The sequence below is a fragment of the Ursus arctos genome, unplaced genomic scaffold (assembly GCF_023065955.2).
Source record: "Ursus arctos isolate Adak ecotype North America unplaced genomic scaffold, UrsArc2.0 scaffold_18, whole genome shotgun sequence".
Classification (NCBI taxonomy): domain Eukaryota; kingdom Metazoa; phylum Chordata; class Mammalia; order Carnivora; family Ursidae; genus Ursus; species Ursus arctos.
This window is the reverse complement of record NW_026622852.1, coordinates 54343617-54354185: the sequence shown is the minus strand read 5'-3', so window position 1 is coordinate 54354185 and position 10569 is coordinate 54343617. Positions and strand designations below refer to the sequence as shown.

At 58.3% G+C, this 10569-nt stretch overlaps 1 long non-coding RNA gene across 3 annotated transcripts; it reads right to left on the bottom strand.

Annotated features, from left to right (window-relative positions):
* Positions 1 to 289: 289 nt before the first annotated feature.
* LOC125283261 (uncharacterized) lies at positions 290 to 8685 on the bottom strand. 3 transcript variants are annotated; one of them, XR_008959831.1, is made up of 3 exons: positions 8644 to 8685; positions 8198 to 8364; positions 290 to 1073 (listed from the first exon to the last, which is right to left on the bottom strand). It is a non-coding gene; the product is annotated as an uncharacterized LOC125283261 (long non-coding RNA). The 3 variants fall into 3 exon arrangements; XR_008959830.1 differs by lacking the exon at positions 290 to 1073 and adding an exon at positions 2396 to 3335; XR_007190978.2 differs by lacking the exons at positions 290 to 1073; positions 8644 to 8685 and adding exons at positions 2396 to 3335; positions 8560 to 8641.
* Between the last annotated feature and the right edge of the window lie 1884 nt (positions 8686 to 10569).

Here is a 10569-nt window from a genome sequence, read left to right as displayed (position 1 = left end):
GAAGTTGGCAGTTATTCCCCACGCTGAGTGAGGTTCTGTCTTTCTCTCTGCCTTCATGAGAATTTAATGGAAAAATAAGAACAGCTGTATCAGGGGGTTTCTCGTTAGATGCCATTTTATATGGAAGGCCACAGATTTTGTGTGTGGATGTGTTTTTTTTTTAAGCCCAGACTCACTCATTCATTTACATTTATTTATTCCAAAAAAAGTGCCTTCACTGCTTGGCTTCGTAGTGGATGTCAGGATAAATCAGCCAATAACCCAGAAGCGTTTTGCAAAGACGCAGGAGCCGGGGAAAGGCCCGCGCCCTCACCCCTTCCTCCCTCTGCCCGGCAACGCTGACCTCCCCAGCAGCCCTTCCACCTCGGAGACCTCGTTCCTGGGCCCCCAGATCAGCAGTCTGTGAAATCAAACACATTTATTGAGCACCTGATTTGCTCCAGGCACCGAGTGGTTCTAGGGGAGAGCGAGAGAGAATCCCCGGGTTCCTGCCCTGCGGTGCATGGCTTCTGTCTTCCTGCTTCAGAGCCTGGTGTCCATTGGTTACGATGCTTCGTAATGGTTATTTGGTTAAGAACCTCACTAGACCCCTCCCAGACCGGCACCCCACGAGGACAGGGACAGCGTCCCTATCCTTGGTAGTGAGCACAACTCAGACAAGGGCAGGGCTGCCTGGAGGAGAGGCCACCGGAGCTAGGCTTTGATAGGGCAGATAGGAGTTCGGTGAAGATGGGGTGGGGTGGGGGCAGGAAAGAGGGGTGAAATCTCTTTCTCTGGGGTCTCCTTAGTCCAAACCTGGCCCTCCCTCTTGGCCTTGTTCTCACTGTGGTTTCTGCGGCTACACAGAGAAGATACCTCTCTGGATCTTCTGAGAGGCTGAACAGCTCCGAGGTCCGGGTGGTCCTGGGGAGGGGGGGAGGATGAGGTCGATGTTTGCCTCCTCTGGGTTCCCTTTCTTTGGCTTGCTTCCTCTTCTTTATCTTTTTTAAGCAGATAGGAGTGGTGCCCAGCCCACCGTGGAAGCCTCAGGGTTGTCATTACTTTTCCAACGGGCCCGTTCATGGCTGGGTCTCCTGGACGTGAACCAAAAGCCATTTGCTTCAGAGGCAAGATTTGAGTCAGGCCCAGCTGGGTTTTCCTATCCTTTATTTGCCCGATCCTATTAATAATTAATGGTACAGTAATGAGAATTGCTTTTAATAGAATCTGCTGCCATCACTGCATTCTGTTCCCCGCCAAGGGTTTCCCCCAAAAGGATTCATGCTCACAAGCCTGAGTTTCCTGCCACGGGCACCCCTGGGAAGCGGAAGGTCCCCTGCTGTTGTCCTTCTCAGCCCTTCCTCTCCTGGGCCCGAGCCCCACTCCCCCCCCCATCCTGGAAGCCTCTCTCCCTCCTTTGCCATTTCCTATCTGCCCCCCTGAAGCCCCGCCCACCATCCCCTCGAGGTTCCCGCAGCCAAGTGAGGCTGCCCCATCCAGCCCAGCCAAGCGTGGCGCTGTCACGCCTCATCTGTCACCAGGGCAAACGGGTCCCATCGGGCAGGGACAAGGCAGGCTAGAAGCTGCCGTGCACCCAGCCCGGGGCGGGCATGAGACCCACACAGCGCGCACAGAAGCCTACATTCTGGACGACAAAGCCCACCGACAGCAAAGGCCAGTCAGAGGGATGTGGGGGAAAGGTTGGGTCCTGGCTTGGCCACTGTCCATGGCATCCGGGGACAGTGTTGTCGACTTTGCCCCAAGTCTCCACTTACTCATCTGTGCAACAAGGATGGAGATGGGCCCTACCCCCCGCCCTTTCCCAGAATGTGCCCGGGGAGAAAGGGAGCGAATGCGGGGGAAGTAGAGTTCAGGGACCTCCTTAATATTCGTGCCAGGACAATATCCATGATGTGCCCAGGGTTTTAGCTATTCATGACGCTATTCATTGTGTTGTTATTTACGACATCGCAACTTGGAAACCACCTCCGTGTTCAGTAATAGAGGACCGGCTTAGGAAGTGTGAGCGTAGCAACGGGGCACGGGGCTGCTTTTGGAAAGGGCGGCTTTGGGACTGTTCCCCAAACTGTACTGGGTGGAGGAACCCCCCAGGGGATGCTGGGAAATGCATGTTCTGGGGATGGGGGCTGAGATCCTCCACTTCTAACAGCTGCAGGACCGGGAGCACCCTCTGAGTTCCGAAGGGGCAGAGGCTCTGGGCGGTGTAGACGTTTGGGTCCTGCTGGTGGGTGGAAAAGCCAGGTTGCAAAACAGAGTGTGTTCTGTGATCCCCTTGCTGGGCTCAAAGCAGAGCCCGCGCTCCACATTCATTACCAAGTCTGGAGGCTAGGAGCTCAGGCGCTCAAAGTGCTTCTAGATGGGTGATGAATTATAGATAATTTAAAATTTTCTCTTTGGTTTATCTTAATTTCAAAATTATCCACAATTAACATGTATTACTTTTGTAAATGGAGAAAAATGCTATTTTTTTAAAAAAAGAACAAATGTTCTCTTCCCTTCCCTACAACACAATCAGGGTAATATTCAGCCTGGAACGACGGGAATCCTGAGAAGACGCGGATTCTGGCCTCGCTCCAGAGTCGGCGTGCAGGGCCGTGGGCTAGACCAAGCAGCCCACAAGACTCCAGCGGCCCTGACTCAAGAGCACGTGCTCGACGCACCCAGTGTCCCCCTGTCCCCCACAACCCCTGGGAGGGGACCATCACCATAGCGGCTGGTAGTAGGAACACCACTTTACAGCCGAGGGAACTAGCGGTTCTGGGAGGAGAGCGAGCTGCTCTGGGTCACCCAGCCCCTCTCCACCCCCCCGTGGGGGACATGCAGGGAGCCGGGAGTAATGGGGCCAGCTGGAAGGAAACCTCTTCCTCTTCGAAGGCCTTTTTGGGCCACTAGTCAGGGCAGCCTCACCAGAAAATCCAGACAGACAGGTGCTGAAGCGCTCTGAAAATTAGCTGGCATTTCTATGTCCCAGGAGAGGCAATGGGGAGCCAGTGAATGTTCCGTGTGAAGACGAATTGAGTCCGGTTGTGAGCAGTGGGTGCAGAGGGCTGCTGCTAGGAGACCCAGCCGCAGGCGTGGGGTGGCCACGGCAGGCCAGGCTGGGGGGTGCACAGCAGCAGCGGCAGCGAAGTCAACAGTGGACACCCCGTGACCTCCTATGCCATCCAAGGACGTGAAATCACTCCTCACTTAATCCTTAGACAGCCCTAGGATGGCCCTGCTGTCATTCTCCCCATTGCGCAGATGGGAGAACTGAGGCTCATGGGGTGACACAGCCAGGGTGGGCTCCCAGGTCTGCACGACTTCAGAGTGGGTGCTCTTCATACAGTGCTCCGCTGCAGAGAGAACCGAGGGCGGGAAAGGAGTGGGGTGTGGGCAGGAGGGGGTGCATTGAGCCGTACTTGGCTGGCAACCCCAGTCCCTGGAAAAGGCTGGAGCAGCAAGCACTCTGGGGGGTAAACGAAGGAGGAGCAGACTGCAGGGTGCAGGTAGATGTGCGGTCCCTGTGGAGGAAGAGAGGCTGCGGGGCTGCGAGAGTGAGAGAAGGAGAAGAAGCGGGTGCTGGGAGCATCGGGTGCGTGCTTCTAGGACAGACAGTGAAGTGTGGGGACTCGCCGTCTGTGGGCAGCATGGAGGGGCCGGGATAGAAGACCCACCCAGGCACCCCTCTCTCTCCAGGGTGCCCTGGTGACCCATACCCCAGCTTCGGCTGCCTGGAGTACCTGGCCCCTGTTCCTGCAACTCCTGCCCTCCCCCACAATGGGGCTCTGGCTGGAATCCCTGGGGGGGGGGGGAGTGCGCCAGCTAAGGCAGGGGCAGCGTCTCATACAACCCTCCCACCAGCCACTCAAGGCAGGAACATCACTGGGGTCAGAAAGAGGGGGAAACTGAGGCCTGGTGTCCTGTGCCCGAGCTGGAGCGTGGTGGGATCCATCTGAGAACCTCAGAGAGTGGCCCTAGGGCCCTTGGGCTGGTCCAGGCCAAGGAGGGAGGGCTGAAGAGGGCAGCACTTTGTGACTTCTGCTCCCCAGGAATCAGCCCTCCCCTTTCTGCCTCTGCAGGAGCAGTGGCGGCAGCTGGCCCTGGACCAGGACCAGGAGGGGGAGGGGAAGCAGCCAGCGGAGTGGGGCAGGGGGACAAACCAGACCTCAGAGCTCACTGGCAGCACTCCCCTGCTCCCTGGGGAAGGACTGCAGACAGCCCACCCTGCACGGGTCATGCAGGCACTGCACCCAGCAGACGCAGCCAAAACTGTGCCCCACCCATTGGGTCCACTCTGCCAGCAGCCAGGACCAGGCTACACCTAGGCCGTTGTGGTCGAGACCTTTGGGCTGAGTCTCCGGCTCTTAATTCTGTGCCTGGTACCCAGCTACTCCTCACTGAACCTTATGCAGTGGGTACTGTTACCATCCCCATTTTACAGATGAGGACACTGAGGCCCAGAGAGAATGACGTGAGCCAGAGCCTGAAGCTTGCTGGGTACAGGGCCTGCCTCCCCCGTAGACCTCCAGTAAAGACTGGCCCCTTGAGAAGTGTCCTCACCACAAAAAGGCCTTCATCACCGTATGTGAGTGGGCTGGAAACAGAGGCTCAGCCTGGGTGGAGACTGGGGCAAGGTCACACAGTCAGGCAGCGAGGTCCCTTCACCTGCCTCCCAACTAGGTCCCCACAGAGGGGAGTGCCAGGAGACCCAAGGGAGGAAGCCCCTTTCTCAGGGTCAGGAAGGAAGAAGGGGGGGGGGGGCGTGATCCAAGGCTGTGGTCATCTGAGCTGGTGCGACCAGGCCCAGCCTGCCGGGGGAGATAACCCTGGCTGGCAGGTGTCCCAGGAGGGTGGCAACAGCCACAGACAGACCCAGCTTCATCTCATCATATTCGTACATGGTACCCTGGAGGCTGGATCTGGAAGTTCTGGAGCAGTGTTGCCCAAAGTGGGGTGCTCAGAAGGAGCCCCAGGCCCTAAGCCTCCCAGGCCTCATATCTCCCACCCAAGATGTGACCCCCTTGGCCAAAATTGGCTGGGAACTTCTACAAGCTCCTTCCCTATATCGGAGCCAGGCATCCACATCAGAATGTGAGGGCTCTGAGAAGTCCTGCAGGACAGAACCCTACTTGACTTTGCTTAATCCAGCCTTTCTTACAAAGTATTTAGCCACAAACTCCACCTTTTCTGTGAAGTACATATTAGCGTCTGGGGCAGGATAAACATGGCCACAAATTCTTTGCACTCCCATCATGGGTGGGGGGCTCCCTTCCCTCTGGCTGGGCCAGGAGGCCAGTAGAGCCTGGAGGAAGCGATGCCAGAGCCATTCCTTAACTGGCCAGGCAGCTTCACCTCCTGCCTCTCGGAACCTTGAGCTTTGACATAAGAAATCGGTCTAGGCTGCTGGAAAGGGCAGAGGAGACCCCGAGATGAGGGCACCTGGGGCACCCGGCCCACTGGAGCCTTCAGATGACCCCATCTGACTGTGGCTGCAGGAGAGACCCCCAGCAGGAACCTCCCGGCTGAGCCCCGTCAACCCCAGCATCACAAGAGAGACTGAGGAACCATTGTTGGAGGCGAATTGTCACACAGCAGCAGATAACTAGGGAAGAGCGTCCTGCAGGACCGCTCTGCGTGGACAGGAGGTGTCTGCCCCCCAACCCTCACTGCCCACCACTCCACGCCAGACCTTCAGGCCGAACGACATTCGGGCGCTCTTATGCTTCACCGTGCCCCTGATCAGGGTATGTATGCCCTCCACCTGGAATGTCCTTGGCCTCCTTTTCCACTTGGGAAGATCCTTCTAGACTCGGCTCCTAAGAGGCTTCCACTTTGAAGACTTTTCTCACAGCCGTCAAGGCAGCCGCATCGTCCCGAGGCTGGGATCTGCCTGGGCTCACACTTGCCAGCTGGATGAACTCGGATGGGTGCCTGGCTCTCTGGGCCCCAGGCTTTTGCGTGAAAATGGGGATAATATTGCTAACAACTGCATGAGGCTTTTGCGAGGGTTAAACAGGATCAGGGTAAAGCAGATAATACATGCCGGATAAACGGTGGCCATTATTAGCTGCTCCGCGCCTCCCCTGCCACGGCGCCTAGTGCTAGGCGTGGGGTCATCGCGCTCTGGCTCCCCAGAGACCAGGCCCTCACTCCCGCCAGAGCGGGTCCCCCCTTCCCCCACAGATCCCTGCCCACTGCACCCAAGCACAGCCTTCGTGAAGTTACAGTTACAAGAGAGGTTTGGTGGAGGATGAAAAGACTCTGAGAATCCTCAACTATTCCACTTGGAAGAATGCCCAGAAAATAGGGAACACAGCTCCCTTATTTTGACTGAGGCCCAGAGAGGTAGAGGGCCTTGCCCGAGGTCACACAGCTCACTCTGGAACTGGATCCCAGGCTTCGGCTCCTGATCCCGTGCCTTGTCTGACAAGGGGAGCTCAGAGTCTCAGGGACGGGTCCTCTCTGACTCCTCTAAAATCTCTCGTGCCCTCCCTACCCTTGGAGCCGCCTGGGATACAAGTTGCTCCACAGTCTGGCTATGCCGTGGGACCCACTCACGGTAGATGGCACGGCCTGACCGAGGGTCCTCCCCACCCTGCTCTTTTCTCCCTTCTCTCCCATAGATGCAGTCAGAGATATAAGTGTCCTGCAACCCCAAAAGGCCTGGGGGAAACCCCAAACCAACATTAGGGAAAAGACGGCAGGATGTGTTCAAATGGCCCAGTCTGCAAGTGTAAAAGAGACCAGCACGGAGGGTCACATGGAGGGTCGCACGGTGGGCCGGTGCTGCTGAGCCCACCCATTGTACAGACGGGAGACCTGAGGCTGGTGAGGTGCATGGAGCCTGGGCCCCAGAGACTTGGCTCAAAGCTTTAGCACTCCTTTTGGTAGCTAGGGAATCTTGGGTGTGTTACGTCTCCCGGCCCCAGCTTCCCCATCTGTAAAATGGGAGTGAGAACACTTCCACCAGGGACCCACTCAAGCATGGCGAACTCTGGGCCACATTGGGCATCTAGACCCACTCCCCTCCTTCCACACCTGACAACCGCTCACCACCACATTTCCACCCTTCCTTCTGGTCATATTCTAGGTGGGTCCAGGTTCTATATACACTTGGGGGGTCCTGGGGCTCTGAGGGTATGTGGCAAGGAGCCTAGAACCTTTGAAGAGGGCCACAGGGTTCTGGAGAAATCCTTCCTGCAGAACAGCTGGTGTGGGCAGGCCAGGCCTTGGGTTAGGGACCTGCAGGCCTCAGACACAGTAGGTGGTCCACTTGGGAGTGTCAGGGGAGACAGGATGCATTTCTGTGTTTGTTGCACAGAATGGTGTGTGTGTGTGTGTTACATTTGCCCAGTATGGGGGGGCTGGGGACAGGGAGGGATGGCCCTGCAGCTGTCCCCAGCCCTGGGAGAGCTCTGCCGGCCACACCTGTCCCAGCCACTGGAGCAACCCCAGGACCCTGATCTGGAAGGATTGCTGCAGCCAGCTTCAAACCGAGCGAGTGGGAGCCCTGGCAGCGAGGCTTAAAGGGGCCGCTACAATGATTAAGAGCCACCTTTGTGGGGGCGCCTGGGTGGCACAGCGGTTAAGCGTCTGCCTTTGGCTCAGGGCGTGATCCCGGCGTTATGGGATCGAGCCCCACATCGGGCTCCTCTGCTATGAGCCTGCTTCTTCCTCTCCCACTCCCCATGCTTATGTTCCCTCTCTCGCTGGCTGTCTCTCTCTGTCAAATAAATAAATAAATAAATCTTAAAAAAAAAAAAAGAGCCACCCTTGTGGTGACTCGCCTGTCCTTCCCTGGGGGGGAGGGGGTGTTCCACCAGCCCCTTCACCATCTTCCAGTCCGACCACCAGCCAGCTTCAGGAGGCAAGGAGGAGCTGGTAACAGGGTTGTGCTCCCACAACCAAATCAGAGTTCGCATATTAAATAACACTCGGTTTTAAGTTGCAGGGAGTGGGGGTGTGTGTCAAGAGACCCTTTCAGCTGGTGACCCTGAGGACGCTGCCTGAGGAGTCCTCCATTATTAACGAACATGCTTCCCTCTCCCCAGCTCTCTGGAGCTTATGTGTCAGGCCCAGAAAGAGCTTCAGGAGAGGGGCTGGCGTCCAACTGGCCGGCCTAGGCAACCACGCCATCCCTCTCTGGGACTCAGTTTCCCCACACCTGGAGGAGAGGAGAGATAAAGGGAACAGATGATACAACACCAATACAAACCGTTGAGTCAGGTGCTGTCAGGGGCGGGGTCACCTCTCGCCCAGGTCCCGGCTCACGGAAAGCAGGCCCAAGCAAGGGAATTTGGTTGAGCTTGTTAACGGCCGGTGACTCCCCCAGGTCCCTCTGTGACCTCCAGGGCTTCCCGTCTCAGGGCCTCGCTTTTCCATCTGTGAATGAAAGGGACGGACGGGGTGACGGCGACCGGCCCGCAGGCGGGGGCGCAGGGACACACCGCTAGGAAGAGACCCAGGGGGGATTAGAACTCAGCTCCACCTCATTCCACACCCCCAGCTCTTAACTTCTGCTCTGTGGGCCCCACTGCCCCACCGATTGATTAACTGGTTAACCGGTTGACCGATTACCTGCCGCGGAGCCGCCTCCCGGCCAGCTCCCAAAAACCGCCCCCTCCGTCCCCATCGCCCCGCCAAGAGTCTCCAAAATCCCACCTCAGGTGCGGCCCGCCGCCGGGCAGGGGGCGTGGTTGGGGCGTGCCCGGGGCGTGGCTCCCGCGTTCCCCGCCCCCGCCCGCCGGAGTCGGCTCGTTAATCCGTCGCGGCTCCGCCAATCGGCCGCCGGTTGCCGGGGAAACGACCTCTCCCCTCGGAGCCTTCAAAGGGTTTCCCCCTCCCCACCAGGGTTCCATCCGACCCCGCTGCCTCCTGCCCTGGGAGGAGCGGGCGGGGGCTGGACTCCCGGACCTGGAGAGACACCCACCGACCCAGAGTCGGCGAGACACGTAGAGACAGAGAGAGACAGGGCTTAGAGACGCACGCAGGCAGGGGAGACTCGGGCAGCGGACGACGGAGCTGGAGAAAAGAGAGACGCAGCCACGAAAGCACACCCCCGCCCCCACCCCAGTCGCAGAGGCCGAGAGGGCGACTGGGAGAGACTGTCACAGCCACGTACAGAGACAACGAGGTGGAGGTCCCCCCCCAAAGAAAAGACCGGGGCCAGCAAGGGGGAGAGCGTCGGGAGGGGGCGAACTTGTGAAAATAAATATTTATAAATTGAGAGTTTCTAAATTCTTTTTGCATTTCTGTAGTAAATTATTCATCTGTGTATCTCCCTCCCGCCTCCTATCTGCTTGGGGAGCTGCCAAGGGGGGTGTTCCTTTCTGTGCTCTTGCTCCCCCCCTTCCCTTCCCCCTCTTCTCCTTCCTGCCCCTTTGTGCCCTCCTACTCCCTCTTCGCCCCACTCCGTGTCCTATTCCCCCTCTCCCCGCCTCCCTCTCCTACCCCCTCCTACCCTCTCCATTTCCTCCCCCTTCTCCATTCTCCTCCTCCTCGGTCCCTCTCCTCCCCCCTTTTCCTCCCCCTGCTTCCCATCTCCCCTCCCTCCCTTTCCTGCTCCGGCTGGAGCTGGGCACCCGAGGCAAGCGAGGAGGGGCCGCCGCCCGGAGGTGACCGGCTGCCACGCTCTGGCGTTTCGTCCCTGCCTTAAATAAGAATAATCGTCTAAGTCAGCGGGGCTGGGATAAAAAAAACACTCGTCACTGGCAGTCTGGCACCCCCAACCGGGACCACGGAAATCTTCCTCCAGAGGACTGGAGACACTGGAGTTGGGGGGGGGCGGGGGAGGTGGGAGCTGGGCCAAGGGGGTCGGCCGCCCCCGAAGGGCCTGGGCTGGAGCCAGAGGCCACATTTCTGCCCAGGGGACGGCGACAAGTCCCTCAGCTGTCAGGGCCTCGCTTTCCCCCTCTGTGAGATGGGGCCAGGGACGGACTTCCTGTTCTCTAGGGCTAAAACCACTCTCAAATCTGTTTGGGAGTCTGGAAGCTTTCAAGGCCCTTCTGACAAATCCCCACAGCTTATGAAGCACAAAGGAGGAATGGGGAACACGTCATAAAGCTATGACGCCAGTTCCTAAACATCAGGCCAGGCGGGAGGGGGAAGCAGTCGGGGCCCCAGTCACAGTGTGCTGTATGCGGCCCCTATCCAGTCTGTGGCCTCCAGCAGAGTGCCTCAGTGTCCTCGGCTGTAAACTGGGCCAGTGATGCCTCCCTCCCCTCAACCGAGGATGACGGGACCTCCCCATCCTAAGTGTTCCACTCCGTGCCTAGTTCCGTGTCTCAGTGGCTCTGGTCCCTGCTCCAGCTCACCCATGCCCACTTCCCCTGCCTGCACCCCAGGTAGCCTCGAGAATAAAGTGCAGCAGGGGAGGAGGCAGGAACTTCTCTGGGGGCAGGGAGTGCTCAGCACCAAGGAGCTCCCCTGCCCCTGTGACCAGCCCAGAAGTTTCCAGAAAGCCTCTGACAGGGCTTTGCATCCTTTCTCCCCATGCGATGCTGTAGGTGGAAGGTGGCCTCCACTCAGCTGGCCTTCCACTTCTGGGCACAGAGGCCTGGGCTTTGGGGCCTGAGTTCTGACCCTACT